General features: G+C 39.4%; 1 protein-coding gene across 1 annotated transcript in view; it reads left to right on the forward strand.

The window, feature by feature from the left end:
* The first annotated feature begins 11,604 nt into the window (after positions 1 to 11,604).
* Ca5b (carbonic anhydrase 5B) overlaps positions 11,605 to 16,154 on the forward strand; it is a 41,638-nt gene continuing 37,088 nt past the window's right edge. Inside the window, exon 1 of the mRNA XM_077107916.1 lies at positions 11,605 to 11,682. The gene's annotated coding sequence lies outside the window, so the exon portion shown is untranslated. The remainder of the gene's footprint in view (positions 11,683 to 16,154) is intronic.

Here is a 16,154-nt window from a genome sequence, read left to right on the forward strand (position 1 = left end):
CTGTGAAGTGCCTGTTCAGTTCCTTTGCCCATTTATTGATTAGGTTTTTTTTTTTGTTTGTTTTTGTTTTTGTTTTTGTTTTTTTTTTTGGTGTTAACTTTTTCAGTTCTTTGTATATCCTGGAGATATACACAATGATTGAAACTGCTTTGTTTGTCATTGTTATCATAGTTACTAATAAGTTATGAAGCCCTTATATGTGAACTTGCTGAAATGAGTTTATGAAGCAAGATATACAGACATGAATACTCTGAAGTTTACTACTTTTTGTACATCAAAACAAACACTAAATTTGTACAAGGTTTTGAAAAGTGTGAGATAAGATAATTTGTTGAGAACTCCACTATCTAGTTCCGTTTTCCATCTATTTATTGAGACTCTGTGTGTGTGTGTGTGTGTGTGTGTGTGTGTGTGTGTGTGTGTATGTTGGGGATTGAACCCAAGGCTTCATGCATGCCAAGCATGTGCTCTATCAGTGAGCTACACCCCCAGTCTTCCATCAAGCTACTTAACAATGAATTTGTTTTTAGTACCTTCCATGTAACAACTTGTGTCATCTTCATATTTGAAATCAAGTTATTGGCAGCATCTCATTATTTGTCATTTGAACTTTTATTTTTCTATCCACTTAACAGGATCTATGAAATTTCTATTTTGAATTATGCCAGTTTGGGCCACTGATTTGACAATTTTTTTCCTTGTTGTTAAATCTAAATATATGAGCACATTGGCACATGGGTAGAAGTTTGCTTTATCCTGATATAAAACTTTTATTACTTTAAATTTCCATTTCATACCCATTGTATATATCTGCTTTAAAGTAATATGAAAATCATAGATAATATTTTTGTTGTAAAAATAAAAATTTACTCTAATAGTGCAGCATTCATTCATAATTTCTTTACAAAGAATATTGACAGATGCTTATTTGAAGTTATTTATAAAATATATTTGGAGATCAAAAGGTAAACTCTAAGACTTCCTCTTATAAATTCTAAGATTAAAATTCATTAAAATGCTTGATATTAATAAGAATAGTATTTAAAATATGATATATACATGTATTTATAGTTAAATCTGAAAAGTATTAAAGATTTAGAAAATAATTTTCTAAATAAATATTGGGTTATAGAAAAATAAAACTGTAATTATAGACCATCTTGAAAATTAATACTCATGAGATCATTATAGCTATACTTATGCCATGTAGTCAGAGCAGTACTCAGAGGAAAATTCATAGTCACAAATATTCTCTTTATTAACTTAGACTAAAAATAAATGAGTTTATCCAAGTGGATCAAGGACCTAGGCATTAGACCAGAGACCCTGCTCCTACTAGAAGAAAAAGTAGGCCCAACTCTCTATCATGTCAGCTTAGAAACTGACTTCCTCAACAAGACTCCTAAAGTGCAAAAAGTAAAATCAAGAATCAATGAATGGGATGGCATCAAACTAAAAAGCTTCTTCACAGCAAAGGAAACAATCAAGAATGTGAACAGAGAGCCTACAGAATGGGAGAAAATATTTGCCACCCGCACTGCAGATAGAGGTGCGGGTGGCAAACATTAGAACTAGATAGCAGAGTTCTCAACAAACTGTCTTAATTTTCTTACACTTTTCAAAACTTGCACAAATTTAGTGTTTGGTTTGATGTCCAAAAAGTAGTAAACTTCAGAGGATTTATGTCTGTATATCTTGCTTCATAAACTCATTTCAGGAAGTTCACATATAAGGGCTTCATAACTTATTAGTAACTATGATAATGATGACAAACAAAGCAGTTTCAATTATTGTGAATATGTTACTATTTGCTTCCAAACATTCAGAGTTTAGAGAGCATAAATAAAAAGTTTAGATTACTGTTGCCATGAGCAACCCAAAAGGTCACTCAGTCTCCTGAGACAGGAAAAAGAAATTGATTTCTCTCTTTTTTATACTCCACAGCACAAGGCAGTTTCTGGGTACATAACTATTGATCTACTGCTCTGGGGGTAAATAAAATATAAGATCACATGAAATAAAAACATGGGTGTTGTTCTTTTGATTCATGCAAGATGCATTTTAAAGTTTCTGAAAGTTGTAAAAGCACACAGGTATATGTAGGCTCCATTTACCAGCCATAAAGCAAGAGTCAGGGAGGACTGCTGTCCCTTTTAAATTTGACCCTATTTATACTGTTTCATTGTCACAAACAGAAATTTATTATACTTATAGCATCTAAAACTAGTAGAGAAAACTATTAAAACCATTTCAAGTGTGATATTACTCCATTAATTTTTATGGAGTTTTAGGAACTGTATCTGGCTGTTACACATTAAAAGAAATCAAATAAAACATTTAATCACTGAATATGAAAATCTTTTAAAGGATTGGAAATCTTATACTTTTAAAACTGGCATCTAAATTTTTTTTTCTTGTGGTACTAGGGATTGAACCCAGGGCCTTATGAATGCTGAGCAAGCACTCTACCATTGAGCTACATCCCAGTCAACATCTAAATTACTTAGTACCACTTGGCAGCTCTCTAGATTCGAAATTGTAGATTTTTTTTTTTTTAATCAAAAGTGATTTGTCAGGGCTGGGGTTGTAGCTCAGTGGTAGAGCACTTACCTAGCACATGTGAGGCACTGGGTTCGATCCTCAACACCACATAAAAATAAATAAATAAAGGTATTCTGTTCATCCATAACTAAAAAAAAAAAAATTTTTTAAAGTGATTTGTCACAGTTTAATTGAAATGATATTGATGTGTACAGAATAAACAACTTCAAAAGTTTTATAATAATTATCCCAATTATTATGAATAATAAAGAGGTAACAAAATGATTCTACAATCTTTAAGCTATCATCCATATGTTAACAATTATACATACAATATAGATACAATTTTTAATATGAAATTTGTACTTAGATTTTACCCCCTTTAACTATCCCCCCCTGCCAAGTTTCTGTTCATGACTAAAAGGCTCAGGGGTCACTCCAGGTAAACTGGGCTAACTGGGCTGTGCAAAATAACCACATAAGAGACACAAATACCTTTTTCTTCTGGGTTGCTGTGACGGCTCCTCTGACCTTAAGGGTCCAAGGGAAGAGAGAGAGCGAGAGCACACGCTGACCCCTTTTATTGAGGAGAAGCTATTCAAATGAGGCAAGGGGTCAGGTTTCAGGGGGCTGAGTCTATCTTCATGATGTCCACTGTCAGCAGGTTGACTGACACCTGGGTAGACCACACCCAAGGGCAAGTAAGAGGAGGGGACACACACAAGGCACTTCCATGGAAGATTCTATCTTAAACCTGGCAAGGGGTTATATTACAAAGGAACAGGTGAGCATAGCTCCACCCATGGGGCTGTAGCAAGACACACCCATACACAGACACCAGCCCTGAAACCCAAGAAGGGTAGGGAAAGCTCTGCCACATTTCTGTGACTGAGTGCCTCAGCACCCAGCCGGAGAGTGTGACTCAGTCATGTGCAAGGTTGGTCTCCCACACCCCCCCCCCTTTTTTTGAATACCAAGGATTGAACCCAGGGGCTTTACCACTGAGCCACATTTCCAGCTCTTTTTAAATTTTTTTATTTTGAGACAAGATCTTCCTAAGTTGCTCCAGGCCACACAATGTGAATGGCCACGCCCTGTCAAAATGTTCCTTTCCTTTTTTTTTTCTTTTTCTTTTGCGGGTGGGTACTAGGAATTTGAACTCAGGGGCACTCAACCACTGTGTCACATCCCCAGCCCTATAGTATTTTATTTAGAGATAGAGTCTCAGTGAGTATCTTAGGATGTCGCCATTGCTGAGGCTGGCTTTGAACTTGCGATCCTCCTGCCTTAGCCTCCCAAGCCGCTGGGATTACTGGTTGGCACAACAGGGCTAGCTGTCCCTTTTTAAGTAAACATTTCACTGCTAGATTTCCAATGCTCCTTTATAAGATGAGTCTATATGTTTGCAGTACTTTCCTCCTGGGAGCAATGGGTTGATTTCCACAAATATTTCTTGAGGAGGTAGTCACCTCTCCCTTCTTTTTGTCCTCAGGGAGGTCCTGCCAGCCCTCAGTTTCCATGACATCTTCCAGTTTATTACAATGGGACTGTTTGAAAACTCCTTTAACTAATGTACCTGGCCATTGCCATATCACCATGCATTCCATTCACTATTTTGCATTAACACCTAAATAGTTAATCCTTGCATGGAATAAGTGCTCAAAGATTGTTTATAATAATAATAGGAAATTACAGATTTTTGATGGTAAAATGGAGTTTGTGTGGCTTTCAATGTATCGTGCAGTTCCAAAAGATTTAGTTGGAAAATAAGAATAATTGACAATAGGATCAAGAAAATTCTTGCTTAGGAGATGGGGTCTTCATAATAACTTTATATTTTAAATAAGATTGGAACAATAGCAAATAGCAAATTAAAGACTAGGTGACATATATTCTAATTATGGGCATGAACTGGCTATGTAAGAACTGTCACAGCAACTTTAAGGATTAGTAGCATCTAGGAACAGGATTGCTCATCTTGGCTTCATCTGAGTGAGGTGAGAACTAGCTCTTGTTGCAAAATCTTGCTTAGTATTACTTTACCTGTAATATGGGTATTTTTATTTTGAGACAAGATCTTTCTAAGTTGCTAGATTTTGTGAGCATCAAGTAAGGTCTGTATGCTATGTACTTATATATTTCCTGGAACATGATAGGCACTCAATAAAAGCTAAGTATAACAATACTAGTAATAAACTATATAACATGTTCACAGTTTGAGGGGAAAAGATGAGAATAAAAGTTTGATTGGGTTGTTTCCTCTCTTTTTCCCAGCTGCTTCAATTTCAATCTCTTCAGTACATGTAGGAAGTTATTCATAATGCAAGAACTACTTTGATTTATGGGGGAAGGGAGCCCAGAGTTACAAAGTACAGTAAATACAGTCTTCTTATTTAAACTATCATGATGAAGCTTGACTTGCTCACTACATCCTTAAGCTTATATCATTTTAGGGTTCACTCTAAAACTAATAGTTTCACACTGAGCCTTTGTGATTAATTATCTGGTGTATTCTGTTACTAACTGGGCACTTTACACAAGTTAACTGAATTTGATCTTAGACAAATCTTCACTAAGCATCTGCTTCCTGGGTAGCACCATTTCAGTGAGCTGGGATGAGTATCTTTGAGGAGTATAATTATGAAAGTCCACAAATAAGTAAGGACAATACTAATTTTTATTTAAAAAATCTGCTGAGTGTCAAAGGAACACTGACTACATTGGATTTTGAAGCATTGTTGAGAATTTCTGGAGGAGGGGACAGTCAGACTAGGTCTTACAAGACAGGCCAACATGAGAGAAGAGGGGAAAGATGACTTGAAAAAGAACCCGTATCAACACATAAAGAACCTGTATCAACACATAAAGCACAACATTTGTATGTTGCTTGGGGATGGCCATAGAATGCGATTGGAATGGAGGGATTGGGAGAAGCTGGAGAATCAGGGTGGGACCAGATGACAAGGGCTTTTACAGGCTCTGCTAAGGAGTTTGGACTTCATCAGGAGACCAATGACAGGCTAGCTAAGGTTTTTTTGTGGGTTTATTTTTTGGCTTTTTTTTTTTTGGTACTGGGGACTGAACCCAGGGGCACTTAACCACTGAGCCACATCTCCAACCTTTTTTTGTATTTTATTTAGAGACAGTCTCACTAAATTGCTTAGGGCCTCACTAAGTTGCTGAGAATGGCTGTGAACTCGCGATCCTTCTGCCTTGACCTCCCAAGCTGCTGGGATTACAGGTGTGCACCACTGCATTGGGCCCAGCTAAGGTTTTAAGGAAAGAGATGCACACTGAGATTTGCTTATAGGAACCAGCGCAGTGCATGAGTATAAAAGGGCCTGGGGCTGAGGCTCCAGCCATAACCAGTGATGAGTCAGGGAGAGGACAGAGGTGCCTCAATAATGGCCACAGCAAATACAGAAGTGAGGACAAGCTTGAGGAAACCTTCAGGAAGTGAAGCCACAGAGGTTTCTAGCCATTGACTATAGGGTGTGAAGAAGAGAAAGCGGTATTGGACCATTGAGCTTTGAAGTCCAGGAAAACAGAATAGATGGAAGCAATTCTGCTCAGTTTATGGAACACAGAAGAAGCAGCAGAAGGGAAGGGAATGCCATGATGTCAGCAGATATAAAGGGTAGAAGACTCCAGAATAGGGAGGTGGGAGGGAGCAGCCCAGAGGCTCAACTCTGCTTTGTGGCCCTTGAGCCTGCTCATCTATTATTCCAACTCAAAATTTGTTCCAAAGATCCCTGTATTAAGATCTAATCTTCTGCCACTTCCACTGCCTCCTTTTCACCCCTATCATATCCTAAGAAAGTTTTCCTTCTTTGTGTGCTTTTCTGTCCCTGAGTCTTGAGGTTTTGTTTTTTTTCTCCCAATTCTGGCATCTGTTAGTTCAGGAACTTATTTTCAGATGACCTAGCACCCACCTCAAGCCCCTTGCATTCTTTTATCACATTTGTTCATAATTTGAAACACCACAGAGAGGTGTAGAATTAGCAATCTTGAGAGAAATTTCACATATCCTTTAGTCCAGGGCGTCTGTTTACAATGGAAATGACCAGGGTCCAGAAAGGGTGGCACAAAGTTTATACCAGCTGACTCTGATTTCTAAACTCCCCTTCTCTTGCTTTCCCCTTTCATTCACTCCTTTTGTAAATTATGTTTCCTTTCCCTTCCTGCTGCCATAGCCACAGTAACCCTCCCCTGGGTGTTTGAAGCAGTATGTCCCACCTGTCCAAGATCCCTTGATTAGAAGGGCTCACTGTCATTGAGTGCTCTCTAACTTCCATTGTCCTTCTCCTTGGCATTTATGCCAAAGCCATTCTCACATTGCTATCTTTCTCTTTTTTAAAAAATATTTTTTTAGTTGTTGATAGGCCTTTATTTTATTCATTTACTTATATGTGGTGCTGAGAATCAAATCCAGTGGCTCACACATGTGAAGCAAGTGCTCTACCACAGAGCCACAACCCCAGCTATCTTTCTTTTCCTTTTTTTAATATCTGTTTTTTAGTTTTAGGTAGACACAATATCTTTATTTTATTTCTATGTGGTGCTGAGGATCGAACCCAGTTTTTCATGCATGCCACACGAGCACTCTACCACTGAGCCACAATCCCAGCCCCTACATTGCTATCTTTCTTAGCACCCTAGAGCCAATGTCAGTGAATCCTGAAACTTTGTCCCCTAAATCTGGACCCAACTTGGCTTTTTTTTTTGGTACTGGGGATTGTACCTAGGGGCACTTAACCACTGAGTCACATATATCCCCAGCCCTTTTTATTTTTCAGGTTTCAGAGAGGGTATCACTAAGTTGCTAAAGGCCTTGCTAAATTGCTGAGGCTGGTTTATGAACTGATGATACTCCTCCTTAGCCTCTCAAGTCACTGGGATTACAGGCTTGTGCCACTTCTTCTGTTCCAACTTGGCTTTTCAGATGCATCTACACTAATGCTGCCTCCCCTATCCTCTTCTGAGCCATTGAATCTGCAAGTTGGTCCCATCCTACTTTTGTCCTTTGTATGTGTTTTCACAGGATTTCTTTAACTTACATCCTGCAAGCTTTTACTTTTTACCTTTAAACATCATGGCTGTTGTTTTAGATCTAACTTGACTATCACCTCCTTTCTTTTTCTTTTGTTCAACAATTTTATAATTGATTTGTGAACCCACTTTTTATTCTCTCCTCTTGTGTTCCCAGAGCATTTTGTTCACATTTGTACATGCATCTATTTCCAACATGATTTATTTTTATGCCCTGTAAAACTGTGAGTTCCCGGAGGGCAGAGACTATATTTGGTTCATTTTTGTTTTTCTCATAGTTGAAGAATATTTGTTGAATATAATTGAATCAACTAATCCTAACGACAAACTGGAGTTCTAAGAAGCCCAAAACTATTGGGAATGAAGTGTCTTGATCTATATTACACTTTTTTTTCTCATTCATGGCCAGGCAAAAAAGGAGAACCAACTTCCAGAATTTATTAAACAAAGAAATTTGGATTTTGGAATCTTTTTGTCTCCATTCTTATATTTTATTCCTATTTTGAGGTGAGACAATCTTATGAAATTAGCATATTCAAAAGGCTCATCAAAATTTTGTAGGTTAATTAATAGCATAGCTAATGTGAACTTTGATTTTTTTCCCCCTGCAGGCTAACATTATTTTTTAGTTCATGGAAAGTTAATCACTACTGCTTGGAAATAAAAATTAACTCAGACAAACTGAGTGTGTGTAGTTTTGCCACCTTTATATTCCTAATATGAGAACTGACAGGATAGTTTTCTAAACTTTGGCGCTTAAGTGCTTGTATGTGTCTCATTATGTGAATGAACACCAAAAAAGTGAGTTACATACAGTAAAAACAAGACTGGACTGAATCTTCTGATATATTTCTTCTTAGGTCTTCAATTGTTTTTTTTTTTTTTTCCTTTAGATTTTCAATTGTTTACATTGTTTTGTTTTGTTTTGTTTTGTTTTTTGTTGTTGTTGTTGGTGGTGGTGGTGGTGGTGGTGCTGGGGATTGAACCCAGGGCCTTGTGCATACGAGGCAAGCACTTTACCCACCAAGATATATCCCCAGCCCTGTTTACACTGCTTTTGTGTGTTATGTTAAAATTTTTCCATGGTCTTGGTGTATAATGCCTGTTTTTCTAGGCTAAAATTCTTACAGCCATGCATGGAAATAGGAGGTAGGAGTTCTGATCTTTAATCACTTATTTGGCCACCTGTTAGAATTTGCTCAATATTGTTTAGCCCTGTCCTTACATACTTTCTTTGCTAGCTTTTATAAAGAGGTGTAAGTGGCATTGGGCCATATGCCACTTTTGTTAGATGCTCTCATTTTCATAACAGAAGTTTCTTTCATGGAACATGGGAGCTTGCTTGAAATGCAGAACTCAGGTTGTATGTCAGAATCACTGAGTCAGATCTACTTTAAAATGTGATCTCTAGGTGGTCCCTATGCACAGTACAGATTGAGGGGTTCTGGATAAACCTTCAGATATAGTTGTCAGGAAAGATGTCTCTAAAGAAGTACAAGTTAGCTGAGAATAGAATGATGTAAACAATTGAAAATTTAAAGAAAAAAAAAACAATTGAATATCTAAGCCTTGTAAAGATCTGGACAAAGAGTGGTCCAAACAATGAGAGTAACTAAGGGAAATGTTCTGGGACCAGTGTGGGTGGCACAACTTGAGAAAGAGGTCTGAAGCCTTATACTGTCTGATATTTATCCCAGGGAGACATCATCTAATTGCTATCCTGAATTCAGCAGACCACTGAGGGCCTATGTATTCAAGTGAACAGAAAAGTTTTGATGGTTTGTAGAATCAATTTAATGCACTTTGCTTTGTCATTGTGCCAGCAGTTTCCATTGAGGGAATCTGGGTACAAGTCTTTATAACACTGAATTTCCAGTTAGCTTACTGCATCAATTTTAAGAGGAAACAGGATTTCCCTCAGGACTAAAATTCAAGAAAAACTGCGCATCTATAAAAATAAAACAAAAACAAATAACCCAGTTGATTTTTATCTTATGAACACCGGAAACCCTTAAAATGATTGCTGTCTCTTCTTTTCTGTGACTAAAAAGCTTAGGTTCAAATTTCTGTCCTGCCTTTGACAACCGTTCTGGATCTGATAGAATACAAGCTTAAATATTAATTTAAAAAATTTTTTTTAGTTGTAGTTGGACACAATACCTTTATTTTATTTATTTTTATGTGGTGCTGAGGATCAAACCTAGTGCCTCACACGTGCTAGCTGAGCACTCTATCGCTGAGCCACGACCCCACCCCCTTAAATATTAGTCTTATTAGCCACATTGTTCTCCTTCCACTAAACTCTCCTCTCCCTGGTTCTGTCAAATATTTCTTTCACCTAGTAATGTCTATATCTTAGTAATGTGCTTCAAGTAATTTATGGAAGAAGATGAGGTAGAATTATGTATATAAAAACCAACTCAGTAATGTATACAGGATTTATATGTACCAATTTTTTGTGAGTTCATTTTTCAGACAAAAAAAATGACTGACAGCTGAAACATTTTATAAATGAGGCAGAGTTCTTAAGGTCAGAGTGAGCTTAATAAAAGTGTTCTCTTGAAACTTGTTCTTTTCCTTGTGGCCCTTCTAGGGCAACACTTCAAATATTCTCATTGTCTTCAAGCCAGAAATGGAATGGAGGGTGAGAAGAGAAGAAAAACGAACTAGTATGTGACCACAAAATCTTTATTGTTGGCATATGAAGAAATGTAAGTAGCAAAGCTTACAAAGAGAAAATTCTGATTATGTAAAAAGTAAAGATATTCAATAAAAATTTTATTGTATAAAACAGTGTACTAAGTATTATAGAAATTGCTTCCTATGGCCAAGTGGAGCATGCCTGTAATCCCAGCGACTCTGGAAGCTGAGGCAGGAAAATTACAAGTTCAAAACGAGCCTCAGCAACTAAGCAAAGCCCTAGCAACTTAGTGAAGTCCTAAGCAACTTAGTGAGGCTCTAAAACTTAGTGAGACCTTGCTCCAAAATAAAAATTTAAAATGGGGGGGCTGGGGATGTGGTTCAGTGGTTAAGTGGCCCTATTCAATCCCCAGTGCTTCCCTCCCCCCAATTGCTTCTGTCAAAAATGTTCCTCACAATGGGATCAAGAAGACTTGTCATAACCAAGTCCTTTTTCACCTATCAACTCCTTGCTACAACTTCCCTCCCTTTCTCATCATTTCTTTCTTTCTTTTTTTTTTTTGGTCACATCCAAATTTAAGTTGGGGCAACTTCAGACTGAAAGGTCCTTGAAGCTTGTCTTGCTTGTCAGGAGAGCATATGCTTCATAAACATGGCTTGAGTGAATGAGTCAGAGATTTAAGAAAGCTGGTTATAACTTCTTCAATGTAAATGGAGGCAGCAAGAAGGTACTGAATGCCTAGGAAAAGTCATCAGAAGGAGACACCGGAAAATACAGCGTTTACTCTGTGCATTTTCCTAGCATTTAAGGTCGACAAAAGTCAAGGGGCTGGAAGGAACACGATTCCACAGTTCTGGTTTAGAGGATATGAAAATTAGTTGGAAGCAAAACGGATCCACAGTTCAAGTTTAGAGGATATTAAGAAACTCGAGTAAATTGGACATGAAATCTAAACGGAAAGTACACGTCCAGTGTTTGTTTCCCTATTGAGTCATCTATTCCCAGCACATTAAGTCACGGTGTTTGGAGATGGGAGAAACCTGAGGAATGTCAGTTTTTAGATGAGACTCACTCTACAAATGCCGCCAGCCGTAGGCAGAGGGAAAGAGGTGGGGTTGATCCTGTGGGAAAGGTAGAGGTGGGACGTCAGAGCGGAGCTCAGAGGCAAGGCTCCAGGCTCAGAGCGGAGGGGCTTTGGCGAGGTGGAAGGGGTGTGGCCAGGGCGGAGGGCAGGGGCTGGCACAGTCTGATGGGGCGTGGCCAGAGCGGTACGTAGGGAAGTAGCGGGACGCTAAAGTTTGAAGGAGGTGTGGCCTCGATGAAGGGGCGTGGCCCGAGCGTCTGGGGCGTGGCAAGCTACAAGTGGGCGAGGCTATGACACCCCAGTTTGTGGGTCCTGGGTCCTGAGAGGCGAGCGAGCTAAGAGCTTAGTGCTGTAAGGAACCGTTCAGGTAAGGATGGGCGGCCGAGTCGAGGAGGGGCCAGAGCGGGGACAGGCAGACGCAGAGAAGGCCGTGACGCTCCCCACGACCCTCCGCCCTGCTGCTAGATGTCTCCGGGCTGGGACAGCTGTTGGTCCTGCGAGTATTTTCTGCGTTACCCTGGGATGCGCGGGACCAGGAGGGCCTAACTGGGCAGTCTTCTCCACCCCAGCCCTCTTCCTTCACCATGGGTCACTAGACGGCCAAACCTCCCTTAGGGTTTTTTTGCACTTGACGAGTGAACACCTGTCCCAGAGCATTTGTTGGGGACGGAGGGCAATTCCTTAAGGAGGGCAAGTTGCCAGAATTGGTTGAATCTGAATAACTCAAGAAAGTACAGCCTATTATAAAATAGCCGGAGACGAGGATAAAGGCTACAAATCTGAGGTTGCAGTTCCAGAAACCGAGGCGCCGTAAGCTAGAACTCATTTGGCTCTTCATTGTATTTCTTCCCCACCCCCACCCCCACTCTGCCAAGAGCTGTGAACAGAATTGCAGCCGCCCCCAGAGCAGGAGATCAGCATCATAGCTGTGTCAATGGAGAAACCGGAGCCTTCTACACTCGCAATTCTTTCTTCTGGACTTGTGTGTGTGTGTGTATGAGTGTGTGTGTGCGCGCTCCCTACCCTAGACCTGGAGGAGAGGAACCTCCAAAATGCAAACCTTGTTGGTGGCTGAGATATTGTTTTTTAAACTGCATTTGTTGTTAAATGCTTCTGCACTGAGGCTGGTGGCAACTTGTTAATATTAATGCCAATGCCCTCCCCTCTTGTGAATTCTCTCTGGGAAAGTTTGAGAAATGTGGTGAGTTAGTGAATACACCTTAGTTTGGATAAAACTTATTCTTTCTCAGCAACTGAAAACCACATTGCTTTCTGCTTCTCTTCCTTTCTGATAATCTGGCCATCTCTACCCTGCTGTTTAAAAAGTTTGCTGGGAAATAGAGAGAAGCTGCCCTGTTTCTCCAGTGAGAGAAGAGGGGTCCAGCCCCCTGAGTTGTCCCGGAACATTCCTCAGAGTGGCCACTATTTGCGGATCTGTTGGAAATGGAAAAACCTTTCAGCTCTTTGTAGAACTTTCCTTCTGTACTCAGATAATTTTTAATAAGTACCTGGACTGGAAAGCACTGGAAGGCCAAAAGCAGCAAGGGTACAGTTCTCTGCACACTTCTGCCCTGTTCTCCCTGAAGCCAGGCAAGAGGCTGTGACCACTCACAGTTGGAACACAATAAAATTTGAGTGAATTGTGAGTAAATGAGTGAACATGAGGGTTTTGGAAATCTAATAGAAAAGGAAAACGTATTTCATCTCATTGGCCACAGTTAGTTGTAACATACAGAGCAATTATTAGACATGTATTTTGAAACCTTTGACTATCTCAGATTGGGATCATGCTCCAAGGAAAGAAGTGGGTGAGAGGAGGAAGCTAAGCTATCTCAGTCAAGACATGGCAAATTCATCTCAACTTTAGATTTCAGGGAATTGCAAAAGGCCTGCTTCCTTTTGATATTGGGAGGTGAGAAAACAAAGGGTCAATCTGATGAGGATCAAGTAATTTCTTTTAGTGTTATTGTGACCTTTAGGGAGAGTACATGTCTCTTTTTTTGCTGCCCATTTTGCATAGATATAAGTAGTTTAATCAGGAAGAGTTCAAAACACTTGTCATATAACAAACACACAATTTATGAATGATTCTTTAAGGACTTTCAGAATCTCTGATTTTTCCATATATTTCTAAGTCTGTAAAACATTGTAGAAGGAACACATTGATCAAATCCAAAGATAGAAATAAATAATCAGTGATAGCAAAGGGTACAGAAAGCTTGGCTTCTCTGAGCTCTATTGAGCCCATGTATAAACTTAAGCACAGATTTTTCATGAACTATGGTAATGTATGATAGCAGTTCGTTGTTATGTGCTATGTCTAGTAAACATTATTTATGATTCCACAAGCTTGAACATTATGACTTCAGTGAGTAAGTTTTGAATAATTGACTCTCAATAAATTCTTACTTTTAATTTAACAGAAGGGATTGGTCTTGGACCTGAACATTAATACACCTTGTGTATTGTCATAGGTGTTGGAACCTAGCATTAGCTAAATTGAGTTTCTGTTTATTTGGATTTTCCAAGAACCTTATTCACCCCTGACCTCCAATGCCCTGTTCCTTTCTTGGATATCTTTGTTCCTTCTTAGTCTATTGACATGCTTAATTGCTTCTTTTTGTCTGTCTCTCTCAGAACATCTCTAACTCTGGGAGGGAGGAGTTATTCCTTTTGTTTCTTTCTAGCCTTGTAATCATTCCTGGGTACCAGAGTTATGTTCATCAACTCCCAGACCTTTCGTCTTGCCTGGACCATTGGGCATCTCAAATCCAGTAGGATAAGTGGTGCAACTACTGTCTTTTCCTTTCCTCTTTCTCATGCTAGGTTCTGTCTCTTTCTTCAGGAATTCATCCTCATTCTATCAGCATTGCTCCAGTCATAAAATCACAAGATTTTCTTCCACTTCTTTGTTGGGTGCCAAGCCCTACTTTTTTTTTTTTAATCAAACTGGCTTTTTTCTCTTTTCCTTTTTTGGGCGGCGGGGGCGGGGGGCGGGGCATACCAGGGATTGAACTCAAGGGCACTCCACCACTGAGCCACATCCCCAGCCCTATTTTGTATTTTATTTAGAGACAGGGTCTCACTGAGTTGCTTAGCACTTCACTGTTGCTGGGGCTGGCTTTGAACTCGAGATCCTCCTGTCTCAGCCTCCCCAGCAGCTGGGATTACAGGCGTGCACCACTACTCAAACTGGCTTTCTCTTGAGCACAATGTATCTTGCCCATCTCTACCATAGCTGCCCACTTCAGTGCTTCATATTCTGTCACTTGAATTATTGGGATTTCACTTCAAACTCTGGATGACCAAACCTGGTCTCCTGGTTTCTCATTGAAAACCTGTTCCACTCACAGTCTTCCCTATCTCAGTTCATGGAAACTCTATCCTTCCAGTTGCTTAGGCCAAGAATCCCACCATAATCCTTAACTACTTTCTTTCATATCTTATAGGCTATATCTATAAGATATATCCAAAATCTAACTACTTCTTACCACCTCCACTTAGTTCAAGTTTCTGAGTTATCCTAAACACTCTTTCTGCTTTTTTCTTTCTGTCGCCACCCCACTACCCAAGGTGATGTTTTTGTTTTATTTTGTTTTGCATACTCAGGTCAAACCTAGGGTCCCCGAACATACTAGGCAAGTGCTCCACCCCAAGCGCCCCCAAGGCGATTTTTAATAGGTCATACTGAGTTGATCTTTTTAAAAATGTAAATCAGAGTGTTACTCTTCTGTTCAAAAATCTCTAAATTATCCCCATTTCACTTCAAGCAGTAGTTCTCAACCCAGGGCAACCTCTCTCACCAAATTCTCAGGAGACTTTTTTCTCTTCAGCAGTCCTTTTTATTTTTTACTTTGAGATAGGATCTTGCTAAATTGCCAAGGATGCCCTCGAATTTGCGATTCTCCTGCTTCAGCCTCCCTGGTAACTGAGATTACTGACATGTACCACTGCTTTTTTAATATTTATTTTTTTAGTTGTAGTTGGACACAATACCTTTATTCCATTCATTTATTTTTATGTGATGCTGAGGATCGAACCCAGGACCCCATGCATGCTAAGTGAGCGCTCTACGCCTGAGCCACAATCCCAGCCCCAAATTTTACTTTTTTGATGGGGCCAAATACAATGCCTCTCTCCCCAATGGTACTCCAGATTCTGCTACTTTTCTTTAAATATGTTCTAATTGTCTCTACAAGTGGCTTGTTTATTACATTTGTTGTTAATTGCTGTATCTCCTGACTAGAAGATAAGTTTCATAGTGTAGAGATTTTCTTTTTTTCCCAAGGAGCCTAGACCAGTGTCCAACATTTAGTAGATGTTCAATTAATATCTTGAAGAAAGAAAGAATAAAAGAGTGATAGCCGGGCTTGGTAGTACACAACTGGCAGCTCAAGAAGCTGAGTCAGGAGGATCTTGAGTTCAAAGCCAGCTTCAGCAACTTAGCAAAGCCTTACGCAACTTAGTGAAACCCTGTCTCTAGATAAAAAATAAAAAGGGCTGGAGATGTGGCTCACTGGTTGAATGCCCTTGTATATGTATAACAAAAAAAAAAGTGATGGATTGATGGAGGATGATTCAAAGAATCCCCTGCTTCTTGACTTGTAGCTCTACTCTTTCCCTCTCCTATCTGTTCAGCGCTCTGCTGTCAGTCATCAGAAATGATCAGTTCTTCCTCCTACACACATGGAATAATATTTGAAAGCCTTTCAGCCTCTTGGAAACTCGTATTCCCCAAATTTATCTCAAATCCTCACTTTCCAATGCATCCTTTGGGCATCTACTCAGCTAACGCATTGACAAATATTAACAGCAGACTTGGAATGGTGATAGCAGACA

The sequence above is a fragment of the Callospermophilus lateralis genome, assembly GCF_048772815.1.
Source record: "Callospermophilus lateralis isolate mCalLat2 chromosome X unlocalized genomic scaffold, mCalLat2.hap1 SUPER_X_unloc_1, whole genome shotgun sequence".
Classification (NCBI taxonomy): Eukaryota; Metazoa; Chordata; class Mammalia; order Rodentia; family Sciuridae; genus Callospermophilus; species Callospermophilus lateralis.